Source organism: Chelmon rostratus, chromosome 8 (genome assembly GCF_017976325.1).
Source record: "Chelmon rostratus isolate fCheRos1 chromosome 8, fCheRos1.pri, whole genome shotgun sequence".
In the NCBI taxonomy this organism is placed as follows: domain Eukaryota; kingdom Metazoa; phylum Chordata; class Actinopteri; order Chaetodontiformes; family Chaetodontidae; genus Chelmon; species Chelmon rostratus.
In genome coordinates, this window is record NC_055665.1 from 2,666,002 (window position 1) to 2,681,094 (window position 15,093).

Consider the following 15,093-nt stretch of genomic DNA (forward strand, 5'->3'; position numbering starts at 1 on the left):
TTCCCCAGACTGACAGGATGGTCCTAGCTTATCAAGCTTCTAGCATATTGTATTGCCAGTACTTTTTTGTGTGCACTGTAAATTTTGCACACATATCCTAAAAAATGACCATGACATGACATTTTCTTAAAACAGTATAGGCCTGTGCCACATAACATGTTATGCATGAGGGAGGGAGATGCATATAGTCCAGAAATTTTAGATGTTGATCGTGAAGTACTGTACAGTACTCAATAAATAGTATGACATTAAAGAACACATGACTTCTTTTTTCAGTGTTTTATTGAAGACAGTGACCAAAAGCAGAAGTAACCAGAAGTGAAAGGCTTTCACTTTACAAGAAATCACAGGAAGTACTCTCTCCCATTACTACTCTCAAAATAAAGAGTAGATTTGCTGCTGTTATCTCCCTTTTCCTGGAAAGAAGTGGGGTTTGAGTCTGACTGCAACTAGTCATGTCAGAAAAATTGACAATTAAACTTAGTTTAGCTGACTAAGTTTCATCAGTAATGTCAACATAATATTTGAAACAACATGTTGTGATCTAGTGAACCTATTATTTAATATTGGTGTCAACACACCCCTGGATTACAGTACATGAAGATGAGACTGTATATTGATGAAACATATATACAGAATATAGATGACAGGTTGACGTTTGGTCCGAAAGATGGCGCCATGACCACTGTGTGACGTCATACGAAACCCATGGATACGGTGCATGTTGACCACATATGAAATAGAAAACGAGATAGGTTGTCTGGAATGCACCATAAGTGCAGATTTGGTAATGAGCTGGCGGAAACCAGGTGGCTTGATTGCAGCAGCAGGGCAGGTGTAGAGTGGGAGGCAGGCAGATCCAAGTCCATGTCCTTCACCACAGTCTGTCCTGCAGCATCAATCTGGAAGAACATGGAAGAACATGGTAAGAGAAGGTGAAGTCAAGAATGAACAAGCAATATAAATCATTAAGAAATACAGGAATGCTTTCTCTCTCAGATCCAGAGGAGTGACCTTTTCCAGGAACTGGGAGAAATTGACTGCCTTTTTTGATGAAAATGAGTTTTTTGCCTAAATCATCTCCTGATAATGTGGCCATCTCTGGTAAAATCGCCTAAATTCTTAGTTAAAAGGATCATGCTCTTTATGCCATATAGGACAATGGCCTCTGTCAAGAGGGTGACTTTGGCCATTTTAATTTTTGCCTAAGTCAACTTTTTGATTCTTTAGGATAAAATGTCTGACTTGGGCAATTTAACATGCTTTCATGATGGCAGCTGCTTCAAGAAGCAACAGAATCTATAGTGCAGAAGAAACTCTAAACATGATTCTTGAATCAGGTTTACTATCATAAAGGCTAGGCTATAATGTTGTCTAAATGTCTAATTTTCACAAGTTGTAGTTTAATTACAAAGCTAGCTACTTCTAGCTAGCTAACTATTCCTAGCCCACTTCTTTCCCTAACACAGCCAAACATAAATGAGCACAAGGCAATAATACCCCTCAAAGTTTTAACATTAAAGAAATGTTTTTGCTTTTTGGTACAACTATTAAACTGTTCTGACACCTCCTTTAATTTAAGTTAGAGACATTTACTTTTTGAATTTGCTGTACGGAATTAAAGGACAGTTAATATACTGGATGTTGGAAATGGGTTAAGTTCAATAAAAACTCAGCAAAGAAGACCTGGAGAAGTGAGGAAAAGGACTGCCTCCTGACCAATTTGATTTATCTGACATTTGTTTTGAGTTTGCACTATCGAATGAAAGGGCAATTTAAGCCAGGTTTAAAGTTGCCTAAATTACACTAGAATGTTTTAAGATCTTGCCTTATGTTTGGCTTTTGTCTTTTTTTATAGGACAGCTGAAGACATGACAGGAAAGGGGGGAGAGAAAGGGAATGACATGCAGCAAATGGGCTGCAGGTACCAACTGAGCTAACCCTCCACCCCGGCATTAGTCACTTTATTACTTAATGTGACATAATGTATGTGTATGTACTTACATACACATACAGTAATCCGTGTGGAAAAAGAGTTGCAGGAATAGTTTTGTAAAACAAACACTAATATACAGTTCATACTTTTATTAAGTAAATTACTTAAGTAAATTACCTAAATTGTGATATCCTCTTCGTCGTCACTAGTGTCTGGACTGCTGAGGGCACTTTGATCCTCGTCCTCAACATGAAGATGGGCAGAAGCCTCAGGACCTAAGAGACAGCAAAGTCCTTTGTTGCCCTGTTCTAAATTTCAAAGGACACAAGACATCACATTATAGATCCACTACAAAATAAAGCTGTGTTCCCACTGCAGGAACTACTTCCTGGTTCCGGGAACTTGTTCACTGACTTCGGCTTACTTCTTTTAACCTTGAAATCTTAAAAGCCATGCTTTCAATAAATACCTTTTTGTTTTAGCTTACCATTCTCAGCCACCTTGTTCTCAAGCTCCTCTGCCTGCTTCTGCAACCATGTGCAATGTTGTGCCATCTCCAGCACCAAAATGTTCTTCTCCTCTTGCAGTCGCATTGTTAGCATCACCTGGTCGTACAGTCTCTTCTTTATCGTGATGTTTGCTGAACACAGTAAAATGAATGCAATTGGGTCTGCTATATAGGCCAGTGTTTCTCTCAATTCAGTTTCGGTAATATTTCAGTAATACAGCTATTTTGTCACATTATCAATAATACTTGCATTTTTTGGATGGTCTCGGTAAATGTGGAGACTTCACTGTCTTTTGCCACAAAGAGGCCCTCAAAAAAGGCAGGGTCATCAGAGCTGAAAAAGAAAGAAAATTAGAGAAAAAATTGTAAATGTTGACACCCCTAGTGATAAGTACTATAAATTCAATTTAAGATATTCTGAATTAGGTGAGATACAAAGTTTTATTAAATTGGGATATGTGTCTCAGGGTTTAGCCCCTGACAGTTCCCCTTCTGAAATGTTATAGTTTTCTACCAGCCAAAGAATACCAACCGAATGACAGCAGGCTCATTGCAGAGGCAGCACAGAGGATGACCAACAGCCTCTTTCTCTATGAGGCATTGGAGGTTGTGTGGTCTCTGAGGCTTTCTGCTGATGACAAGACCAGGATGTTGCTGAACATTTTTGAGGCTCACCAGAATGGCATGATGCTAAAATAGCAGAGAGCCTCTCCATATTTTTCTGTAAAGAAAATATCAACTTCAGTTATTTAAATAACAACCATTAAAATAATTAATCAACATACACACAGTATACACATATTTTCACTATGAAACTGGCTCTAATCATTAGTGTTCATATTCAAGTGTAAGTGTTAAGGTTTGTTTCAATCTTAAATTCAGTTATACACGGAGATTTGAAGATTTAAAATTCTTTCATCACTGTGATTTACCAAATGTCATCAAAGGACTTGCTGAGGGTAAACTAGGCAGATGTTCCACGCTGGATGACAGGGAGCACTCAGTTGGAGGCTGTGACACTGTAAATAAGCACATAGAAGAATAAGAATGGATTAGGACTGCAATTGTGTTTTTTCTATGTAAATATTAATTAACAATAAAATACAATCAGACACACTATATTCACATGAAAGACTTGCTTGACATTTACTGTAATGCCACTGAAAAAAATGTTATCTACTTTTCGATACATCAACAATTTACATAAATAACCTGTAGCTGAGGCTCTGCGTCGACCACCACACCTCCCCCTGGGCTTGCCTTGCCGTTGCCTTGTCTTCTTTGACGGCGAGTCTCTTCCAGAGCATGCCCGTTTCCTGATCTGAGCTGCTTTGCTGCTGCTATGTGTTAATAAATAACAGTCTTGTCAAACTGATGTGGTTCAAGGTACTAGAATCAAAAACAGGTGACAAACTAAAGCAAACCCCAACATCTATTGCATTGAGGGATTTATACACTATCTGACCCTTACCATAATATACCTAATATGTATCCCCCTCTGTAGTTAAGGACAGTTACATTTGGAAAACTTGCTCTTCAATGTTTTGCATACATATTTCACTAATGCAGAAGCACTGCAGTCATGAAAGGTCTGCATTTGGCATCAGTTTCTTCATTTGTTTACTGAAGTCTTCTCCATAGATCTAAGAGCACATATTATTAACTGCTGATACAAAGACAGCATCATCTGGGCCTTTTTCATCATGTCTAAACATGGCATAAGCATGCTTGGATGTTAACTACTCAACTGCCTTGTTTAATAAAAAAAAGTATAAAATCTTACGCACTCATATTTCTACTAACATTTAATATAATTCGTCACCGACATGTCAAGTAAAGTATGATGAAAACACTAATCCTGGCTTCAGCGAGAATCTGCTCATGCCTCAGTTCAGCAGCCATTCGCCTCCCCTCTTTGTATTGGGGATTCGGGCGGTCAATGGTATATCTGTCCATAGTTATACAGACAGATACAGACCAAACAAACAAACAAACGAATACAGACAAACAGGCAGACTAACAAACAGTTAACAAATAGAGATAGATAGATAGATAGATAGATAGATAGATAGATAGATAGATAGATGACTCTTAAAAGTGCCTTTGGGTTTATTTAGATGATTCAGATGGGGATAGGATGGGTTGACAGAAACTACGAGGAGAAAAGAGACAAGTATTTAGTACTGTAGGCTAGCTATAGTTTACCTGTGTTTTCTATTCATACAGAAAGATTTTGTATGCAACTGATTGGACCATGATTTTCCCATCTTTTGAATGAATACAAAAGATTTTTTCTAAAACAAAACACAGTGTTTAAGGAGGCCTAATGAGACATTATGCCTCGTGTTATTGCATAACATAACGTTACTCTTTGGTGATGCGGCGTTACCGTATGCACAGTAACTATTAGCATACACATAGCTGTCTTCCACTAGCCAGACAAAAGTTGCTATTGTTCCCTTCACAAGTAAGCAGGTCGTTTTCATAGTCTTGTGTTTAATAATGAGGCCGCTGTTAATCATCGCTTTAACATTTAAACCGTGTGAATAATGAAAAAGTAAGACATCAGCAAGAGAAAAACCACACATCTTACCAAGTAGCAGGAGAAGGGCAGAATGCTTCCGGCAACAGGTGTCGCTAGCCGTGGGGGGGAAGGACTAGGATACTTTCACAATAAGACAAAAAGATATTACACTAATATAAGATGACATTGTAAACGTAGTGGTACCTTAAAAACCGTAAAAAAAATAAAATAAATGCATTTAGGACAAAGCAGGATACAGATATTAAAAATAACAATAAAATACTTTTTAATCACTGAATCATGCGGCCAAAAAGAAGAAGAAAAGCATTAGATCATATATATGTAAAAGATTTGACCCCTCGCAATTTTTAATTACCTGAGCTACTGTATATTGTAGGCTATATTAAAAAAGCAGGAAGCAAAGATTAAAACAAAAGAGTTTCCTGATCACAAAAATGCCTGAATCCGCAGCAGAAAAGAAGAATAAAAACGTTAGATCATATGACGAGGAAGCCTGCAATGGATTCGGGATTGACATTAAAAGAAAAACAAAAAAATAACAGCAATACCTGATGATGGAGAATGTCGTATTTAGTTGCTCCCAAGGCTCAGAAATTAAATAAAATCCAACTCCTCCTGTATGCCGTGGCGTGTGATTGCCGTGCTTGGACGCACGAAATAAACTTCCCATTAAAATACATTAGTTTGAAATCCGTTCTGGGTAGCACGAAAAAAGTGAGGAAATCGTGTCGGCACGCACGAAACAATAGATTAATTAACGTGACAGTTTCACGACTTTCTGTGAGACTGGGTTGGACAACAGCAGCCCAACAGGGTCACTCAGAGGCACATTAAAAGCATTTCCAAGTGCAATGACAGTACCAAGAAACAGTATCATCGTGTCTGAAGCTGTGATGTTCCAGGAGAGTTCATCACTGCAAAGCAGCTGAGGGAAAAGTTAACATGGCTGATTAAGCCACCAAAGACATTATAAGACAAGAATGAGGCCTTCCTGTTGCCTTCTACTGACCCCTCTTTGCCCCACTGTCTTGTGATGAAGACTACACAGACCCAGATTTGATGTGTATCAATTAGTTTGAGATCATTTTGAGAAAAGAAACATTTATTGGCTCAACATCAAAAAGTGAAACTGAATCCTCCAGAGACTACATGGTCTGCAAAGGCCTCATAATTTCACTCCTATTTTCATTTAATATTTGTCTGTAATGTAATACTTTAATTTGATGCACCCCCTGGCATCTTCCAATCTCTTGTACCTGTCTTTGTTCTGTGTTTATGTTCACAATAAAGTAAAAAGTAAAAAAGGATTCATTCAAATACCCTCCTTTTCAGGTACAAGTCCTTAATAATTAGGGTCAAATGTTGACCTCCGTGTTAGATGAACGTGTATTTGGGTTCATGAAAGTATTTGTAATCCAGTGTGTCCAGTTTGTAGTACAGTGTCACTGCAGACCCTCACATCCTGGACACACCCTGCTCCAGCCTCTCCCCTGTGATTGGTGCTACAGATCACTGGACACCAAAACAACCGCTTTCTCCCCACCAGCCGTCACCCTGATGAACAGTTAGTCACACAGTGTCACTAACCCTCTGACAGCAAAACATCCAGTGACTGGCCATTTCCATCCATGAATGAGCAGTTGAACATGTACATGTATCACTCGCTATCACTGCCAACAGTACATTTCATTGTGTATGTAGTTTATTTCCTCACCATTCTTTGTATATATTGCTCATTTTTATGTTTTTGTACTATTAAACTTATAGTACAAAACTTTGGATTCCTGGATTTCAGAAGGTCCAGGAAGACGGATCACGCCCCCCTCCTCATGGACGGAGAAGTGGTGGAGCGTGTGGACAACATCAGGTTCCTGGGCCTCCACATCACATCTGATCTTTCCTGGTCCATGAACACCTCCCGCCTGGTGAAGAAGGCACAACAAAGGCTCTTCTTCCTCAGGAAACTGAGTCCTCAGGACTCTCCTCTCGGTTGCTCGTCAGCTTCTTCACGGCCACAATTGAAAGCATCCTCTGCCTCAGTGTGACAGTGTGGTATGGCAGCTGCACAGCACAGGAGAGGAAACAACTGGCACGGGTGGTTAAAACTGCACAGGGCATCGTGGGCTGCCCCCTCCCTGACCTAGACTCTATATATGAAGGCCGGGTCAGGAAGAGGGCGAGATCCATCGCCACGGACCCCAGCCATCCGGGCCACAGACTGTTTGTACCGCTTCCATCAGGAAAGTGGTACAGGAACATCCGCACCACCACTAACAGACTGAGGGACAGCTTCTTCCCCAGAGCTGTTAGAGCTATCACCCCCAGCAGCCCCTCACTGCAGTGAGAGACTGTGAGAACTGTTAACTTTTACACCTCCACCTGCACCTTCTGTGTACTTAACATTTAAATACACACACAAACTTAACTAAATTATAAACATTTTAGTATATTGGCACATTTCATTTCATTGGTATATTTTATTGTTTACTGTTTATATACATTTTAGTATATTTCAGCTGCTGTCGGCACATTTCACTGTATATATTTTATTCTGTTGGTACATTTCACTGTGTATATTTTATTCTGTTGGTACATTTCACTGGTATATTTTATGGTATATTTTATTCTGTTGGTACATTTCACTGTGTATATTTTATTCTGTTGGTACATTTCACTGTGTATATTTTATTCTGTTGGTACATTTCACTGGTATATTTTATTCTGTTGGTACATTTCACTGTGTATATTTTATTCTGTTGGTACATTTCACTGGTATATTTTATTCTGTCGGTACATTTCACTGTGTATATTTTATTCTGTCGGCACATTTCACTGTGTATATTTTATTCTGTTGGTACATTTCACTGATATATTTTATTGTTTATTGTTTAGAATATATTTATTGCCTTAGTATATTTTCATTCTGGTATATTTTTAATTGCATTTACGAATATGTTTATTGCATGTTTGTTTATTTTATTGTAGTTATCTTAATTTTATTCTTTCTAATCTTTCTTATCTTTCTTATTATCTTGTTTCTAACCTGGGGGTTGCAATGCAAATTTCATTGACATGCCATGCTCAATGACAATAAAGAATCTTGAATCTTGAATTGTTCAGTCTTTTGTTTGTTTGTTTTTTCAAAAGTGCATTTTTTAAAAAGTCCAAGAGTCCAATTCCATATATGGGCACACATCCATGATGTCATCAGCCAGTTCTGTGCCTTGATCTTCTACGTCATAGAAGCCAGCATGAATACACTGGTCGCGGATTCACCAGTTGGAGTGAGAGAGAGTTGAGTTGCTTTTTGTTTTGAGAATATCAGTTTGCAGATTTGTTTCAACACTTGTGTTTAGTGATTTTACCGTTGATCCCGTTATACAACATCGACCACGATGGCAAGAAGAGCGATCAGAGGCAGGAAGGTACGTACTTCAAACCAGAGACACCTGACACATTTTATTCACTGCTGCACTCACACACAAGATTACTGTTGTTTACAGCAAACAACTCATGTATTAGATAAACAGTATTTGAAGTCATGCACAATCCAGAAATGACCTGTTTCACGGTTAAAGTAGCCTTCTGTTCACACCTGTGCGCAGGTGTACAGCTGTTCCATCAGCACCGCGGCACCTACGACGCGTTACGTTGTGGCTCATTTTCAAGGTGATGAAACCGCTGATTTCTATGGTGGCAGATTTACAGATAATAGTCAAGTAGAACTGAGCTCACGATCAGATGTTAGACTGACTTCATGAATAGTTTGATCGTGTTGAGGATATTACGGCGCAGCCAGACAAACATGCGGCTCACTAATGGATGGATGGATGGATGGATGGATAGATAGATAGATAGATAGATAGATAGATAGACTTTATTTATCCCAAGCTGGGAAATTGCAGTGCAGCAGCAGCATTACACACAGTGAAATAAGTGAAAATTTGTGAAATAGGACTATAAAGAACAAACTCTACAGAATAAAATATCAAAATAGCAAGAGTAAAAAATTATATACATAATAATAAAATATCAAAAGTAGCAAACAGTAGTGATAAGAAGTATTGTATTTTTTATTTTTTTAGCTGTTTTAGCTGTTAAATAACGTTAGTATTAGGTGATCGCCTGGATGTAGCAGCATCTAATTCGCTCGGTATTAAACAACACAGGCTAATGAGCACGAGCACTTTGTGTCGTGAATGATTTCATCGAGTTCCTCGTGCTCAGCAAATGACGCCACAAAGGATGTTTTCTTCCATGTGACTCAATGCGTGAGCTGACGTCGTGAATCAATCGGCACACATTAAATGTCAATATGACGACTCTGACTGTTCCATTAGTTTGAACTGGCTCTCTTGCATGAGATGCAAGAGATGATTTCAACCAGATTGTACAAAATATTCTTTTCCTTGTATGTAAATGTGACCTGCTGTATTTCCACTCAGTGTCCTGAACGCACCACTAATGCATTTCTTTGCTCATTCTGCACAGGGCTTCAACAGAGCCATGGAGGACTCAAGGAGACAGGTGGAGGAGGAACCCCGAGTAATGGAGGACAGCATGAGGACCTCATCAATGGCGAAGGTCCCGCAGCAGTGGGTGCCTCATAACGAAAGAAAGACCTTGGTGGAGAAGCTCTCCATCACCGAAGGCGAGAACAGGAAGTTGAAGGCCGACCTCCAGGAAGCCAACAAAGAGATCGGATCTCTACAAGACAGTCTGGTTGCTCTGCTGGACAGATTCGATGCGTCCATCAATTCCTGGACGCACGAGCGCAAAACAGCAGAGGAGGACTTGAAAAAGAGAGAGCTGCACATCGCCTCTCTGGAACAGAGCCTCCGCATTCAGAGAGAGGAATCGGAGAGGCTGAAAGCCTCTTTGGATGAACTCAAAGCCTCCAGAGGATTGGAAGAGAGGTGGCAGGCAGTGGTCAGCCAGCTGAAAAAGCTCCTGGAGGAGAAAGACAAGCAGGTCAGCAGGGAAATTAAAAAAAGACGAGCTCGCACAAACGCTCACATCGACACCTTGGCCCTGCTGAATGAAACAGTGTCAGCTCTAAAACAGAGCCAAGCGACCTGTGCGGCTGTCGAGGGAAAGCTGCAAGAGCAGCTGGAAAAGAGAGAACAAAGCCACCAGAGAGAGCTCTCAGAGAGGGAGGAGAGCTTCAGGAAGAAGCTCTCAGAGGTCGAAGAGAGCTGCAGGAAGAAGATCTCAGAGACAGAAGAGAGCTGCAGGAAGAAGATTTCAGACAGAGAGGAGAGCTTCAGGAAGTCATGTGACCGTGGGTCGGAGCCAAACCCAGAACTGGTTTTGGAGAGGAGGGGAGCCGGGTCAACACGGAGCATCCCCGACATGGCGGATTCTCCCAGCACACCACCCATGATAAACACTCTGGGAAGAAGACCCACTCGACATGCGGTGACTTCCCAAAAGAACAAAATCTGGTCAATGAAAGTGACAGATCTCATAGTGGTGGCTGGTGATTCCAATCTTTCCAGAATTCCACCTTATAAATATCCTCATGTTCAGGTGGATTGCTTCCCAGGGGCTCAAATTCATCATTTAGAAACAATATTAATGAAAGTGGGAATTCATCCGTCTGTACAGAAAGTCATATTATCTGTGGGATTAAACAACTGCTTAAGAAACAATCGTATTGACACGATAAAGAAACAGTTCCAACAGCTGTTAGCCACAGCACGTTGGGCTTTTCCAAATGCACAGATTTTTGTGCCTCTCATACAAGTGTCAAACACATTACCACAGGTAACACGTACACTGGTGACACAGACAAATGCTTCCCTACTTACTCATTGTAACACATTAAGCAAAATAGAAGATGTACATTTCCATGTACAACGTCAGGACCTGGTGCACTGGACTCCTGTGACGGCTCAGACAGTATTCAGGTCATGGATGTCACAATTAAACTAGAAATGGGGGGACCTGAAGTCTCAACCCCCACATCCAACGTCCTGAATTTACTTTTACTTTTGATTTGTCTAAATAGACAAAAACCTTATGAAACCATCTCTTTTACCTGTTTCCTACCCCCCAAATTCACCCCCTAACCTTACCCCCAACATTTACCTTCTCCTTAAAAAAAAAAAAAAAATAATAAATGAATAAATAAAATTACAATTTCATGAATAGATGAACTTTATTGATCCCATGCAGGGATCATGTCACAGCAAAAAACTAAAAAACTAAGCTACTATATACTTTATAAACATCTATAACATCTATATGAAGCTGAAGGATGAAAAACACTCCAATTACAATTGAAGAAGGTGGAATTACGAGAAATGAAACACCACATTATACCCAAAAAGTGTGCGTGAGGGAATGAAATCAGGTGGTGGTGAAAGCCTGACATACAGTTCTTGCACTTGTAGCAGAAAAACCAAAATGTGTCTTCTAATAATAGACAGGAAGCAAAAGGTTCCACATGTGACTGATTTATTTTCCAGTAGCTGTTGAGTGACAGCCTGACTGACCTAATCAACATTAGTCAGGTTAATGATCACAGTCTTCAAACTGAAACACACACACACACAATGGACTTTTAAAAGGTTTCAAATGATTTTAAAGTTCAAGTTCAGGTAGAGCTTCATCAGGTAGTTACACTTATTTTATACATGCAGTTGTTGGATTCATCACATGACCAGTATGTGCTTTTGATGATGATAAGTGCTGTTATTATTGAATAAAACACAGAGCAGAAGAGCTCAAATTCAACATCTTTATTGTTATGTAAGACAAACTCAAATTCAATATGGCGATTCAAACCAAACACAGCGGTTTACCTGGCAGGTGTGGGCTGTGGGAGGAAACCGGAGCACCCGGAGTAAACCCACGCAGACATGGAGAGAACACCAGTGTGAACCCCTGAGCCACCGTGCTGCCCTCAGAGTGAAGATAAATCAACCTCCAAACATCTGGAACACGTCCAACAGATGTGCGTTTCTGAATCTGTGCTCACTGAAATATATGCAGGTTCACAGTTTTTCATTTTGTCCACCTCCATTTACATAGTGGAGGTAGCAGGGGCGCCAGTATTTCACTGTTATTTTACAATGCACCTACTGTCATTTATTTGAACAGTATAGTACTGTATTTTGAATTATAGTATATTAGCATAGGAAAGCAGTGGGTAGTGTGGTAATTTTACAGCACATCTACTGTTATTTATTTTAACAGTATACTACTGTACTCTGGCCGGTACCGGTCCGTGGATCAAATGGTACCGGGCCGCACAAGAAATAATAAATAATTTCCGTTTTATTTATTATCTGAGTTCAACGATCTTTTATTTTGAAAAATGACCGGATTTCATTTATCTTATATAATAAAATAATATAAGATAAATGAAATGGTAACCTTTCTGTACTAATAACCTGAGTAAAGTAATAAGTTTAAGTGTAAAGAAATAAAGTTCAAAAGTAAAGCAATTCATGTTATCAAGTTATGTGGATCTCAGTTTATTTAAGCTTCCGAACATGGACAAGTTACGTGTCAATGCAAGGCTTCATGTTCAGATGCATTTTATTGTATGTATAACAGTTTATGTTATGAGTGTTGTAGAGAGAGCTCCAGAACAGTTAGGTCAGATGGTCGAGAAAGTTATTTACCAATTACTTAATGTTGGGACACACTAAATTGCCAAAAAAAAAAAGAGTCTGAAAATAGCTCATTTAAATATATGCAGCATTAGAAATAAAATAACAGATCACAGAAATATTAATGACTGATCAGTTACACATTTAGACTCAACTTTTGAAGATTCAGTACTGAACATACAAGGATATAATATAGTTAGAAAAGATAGAAATGCTTATGGAGGAGGAGTCGCTCTTTTTATTCAGGATCACCTGCCAATGAGAATTAGGAATGATTTAATGCCGTTGGAAGTAGAAGCGTTATGGCTGCAAATACATCTCTCATTTATGCTGCTATCGACCACCAAGTGCAAACAATTCATATCTTGATACGGTGTGTGAAATGCTGGAAAATGCATGTAATTTAGGCTTTGAAACTTACTTTATGGGGGACTTGAACATAGATTGGCAGGGAATGTGCCCGATGAGAAATAAGCTTCAATGTATGGCAAGTGCATGTGGACTTATACAGGTAGTAGATACACCAACTAGAATAAAGAAGGAAATTTGATATAAGTAAGCAATTCTTTATTACAAACGTCTAAAAAGAGATGAGATACTGCGGGGGAATGTCTTAAAAACGGGGTCCAGTCTGTCCACGGGCTTCCTAATGAATCCTCCTCCACAGCAGTCAGTCACAGCAGAGATCTCTGCTCTAGTTGTTTGTTTACTTATGAACAGAATAATTTCTTGGGTGGGAAAACTTAACACAGCAAAGTAAGAACACAAGAGGAAATTAATTAAAACAAATCACTCCATTAAAATATTAAACACACGGCAAATTAAACATCATAAGCCCAGTCCAAGAATTACTACAATTGTTCATATCACAACTGATATTCAAGTTGTTGTTTCCCCTTTTTGATTAGATAAGTTTAAGTTAAGTTTAAGTTTACTTACTTTATTGATCCCAAGACTGGGAAATTATTCTCTGCATTTAACCCATCACTGGGAGACACACACACACACACACGCAAACATGCCGCTTCTCCAACCTCCAACCTCTAGGCCACGGCTGCCCCCGAAAAGCTATGATAAAACAGTTTGTCCACAGCAGGTTAACTGGTGATATCCTGTTCAGTTGGTAGATGTTACAGCGTAAATAGAGGGGTACTTAAATAAACTTCACATGAAGCTCCCCCCCGCTCGCACCGTGCGTCTTCACCGTCTCTCTGGCGAGTGGCGACCGGTTTCCCCCCGGGGCGACAGCAACAGCTCCTTAAGCCCCCCGGCAGCAGGTAAGCACGTCTTGCGTCTGAATCGCTCTTGTAACGCTGTCCACCCGCACCTGGGACGAGATGCCTTCCTGCTGTCGCAGCCGTCCAACCAGCGCTGCTCAAACTGCGTTTCTCCTGTGCGTCTGCTGCCGTCTGCCGTCACCTGAAAAAGAGTGCAGAGGAGCTAACTGCCCACACCTGTGACCGAATAACACACGTGCTGCATATCATAAGAGGCGTGATAATTCGGAGCAGGCAGGCAGGCACACACACTCTCCATTCGTTATCCTGTGACAACTGACCTACCTCCTATTTGTCCTCTTTTTGTCTCCATCACATAGACAGAGACTGGACATTTATAGTTCACACTTCTTTGCAATGTCCGTCCTTAAAGGAGCCTCTAAAATACACAAAACAACACTAAAATACATTCAGCACAGCACAAACCACCAACACAGTGAAGTCACCATTCAATGACAGACACCTGATCATTCATGACCGCGTGACTGATCACCTTTTAAAAACTGTTTTTACTTGAGTTTGAAATGATCTCCACCATGATCAGTTTTTAAGGTGCCTTTGAGTTTTTGACGGAGGCGGCCCAAGTCACTGAGCCCAACGCCCTGAGAGGTACCACCAAGCCTCCATTGTAGGAAAGGAACAGGAAGTAGATCACAACACAAGACATTTTGGATTTGGAGTGAGGGGGTGTGACTCTGGAGTTTTCTCAACGGCTAACACTTCTTTATTCCTTCATCCTGAGAATCAGACCGAGCTGCCAGTTAGCTTCTCTTCATTTTTTCATGAATCACTCAAAGTGATCTAGAGGAATGGAACCAGGCTAGTCCTTGAAAGTGTCAGAAAGTGCAGTGATAATAATAATAATAATAATAACTGCACTTCCATCAAGCGTCACAGTATTTGTTCTAGTGGAGGAGTTACAGAGTGTTTCCTTCAGTGGTTCCCAACCTTCTCCCTGAAGGGAAGCCTTTGCTCTCATTGAGTAAACTGATGACCCCTGACTGAGACATATTTCATGTATTATTCACATTATATTCAATGCATAACAGCAACATTACTGAACAAGTGCAAACTGTAAAATTAGGCCAAATAGTGAACTAACTGCAGTGTTATGGATGAATTTTGAGCAGATTTGCTGTTTTTCAGTTTTCCACACTCTAAAAAATGGTTACATGTACTCATTGTAATCAGCTGATCATTTATTTTAA

At 39.9% G+C, this 15,093-nt stretch overlaps 1 long non-coding RNA gene across 2 annotated transcripts; it reads right to left on the reverse strand.

The window, feature by feature from the left end:
• Positions 1-277: 277 nt before the first annotated feature.
• Positions 278-5,080, reverse strand: LOC121610860. 2 transcript variants are annotated; one of them, XR_006007055.1, is made up of 7 exons: positions 5,038-5,080; positions 3,657-3,784; positions 3,377-3,463; positions 2,977-3,165; positions 2,424-2,778; positions 2,114-2,244; positions 278-902 (listed from the first exon to the last, which is right to left on the reverse strand). It is a non-coding gene; the product is annotated as an uncharacterized LOC121610860 (long non-coding RNA). The 2 variants fall into 2 exon arrangements; XR_006007054.1 differs by lacking the exon at positions 5,038-5,080 and having other exon boundaries at positions 3,657-4,207.
• Between the last annotated feature and the right edge of the window lie 10,013 nt (positions 5,081-15,093).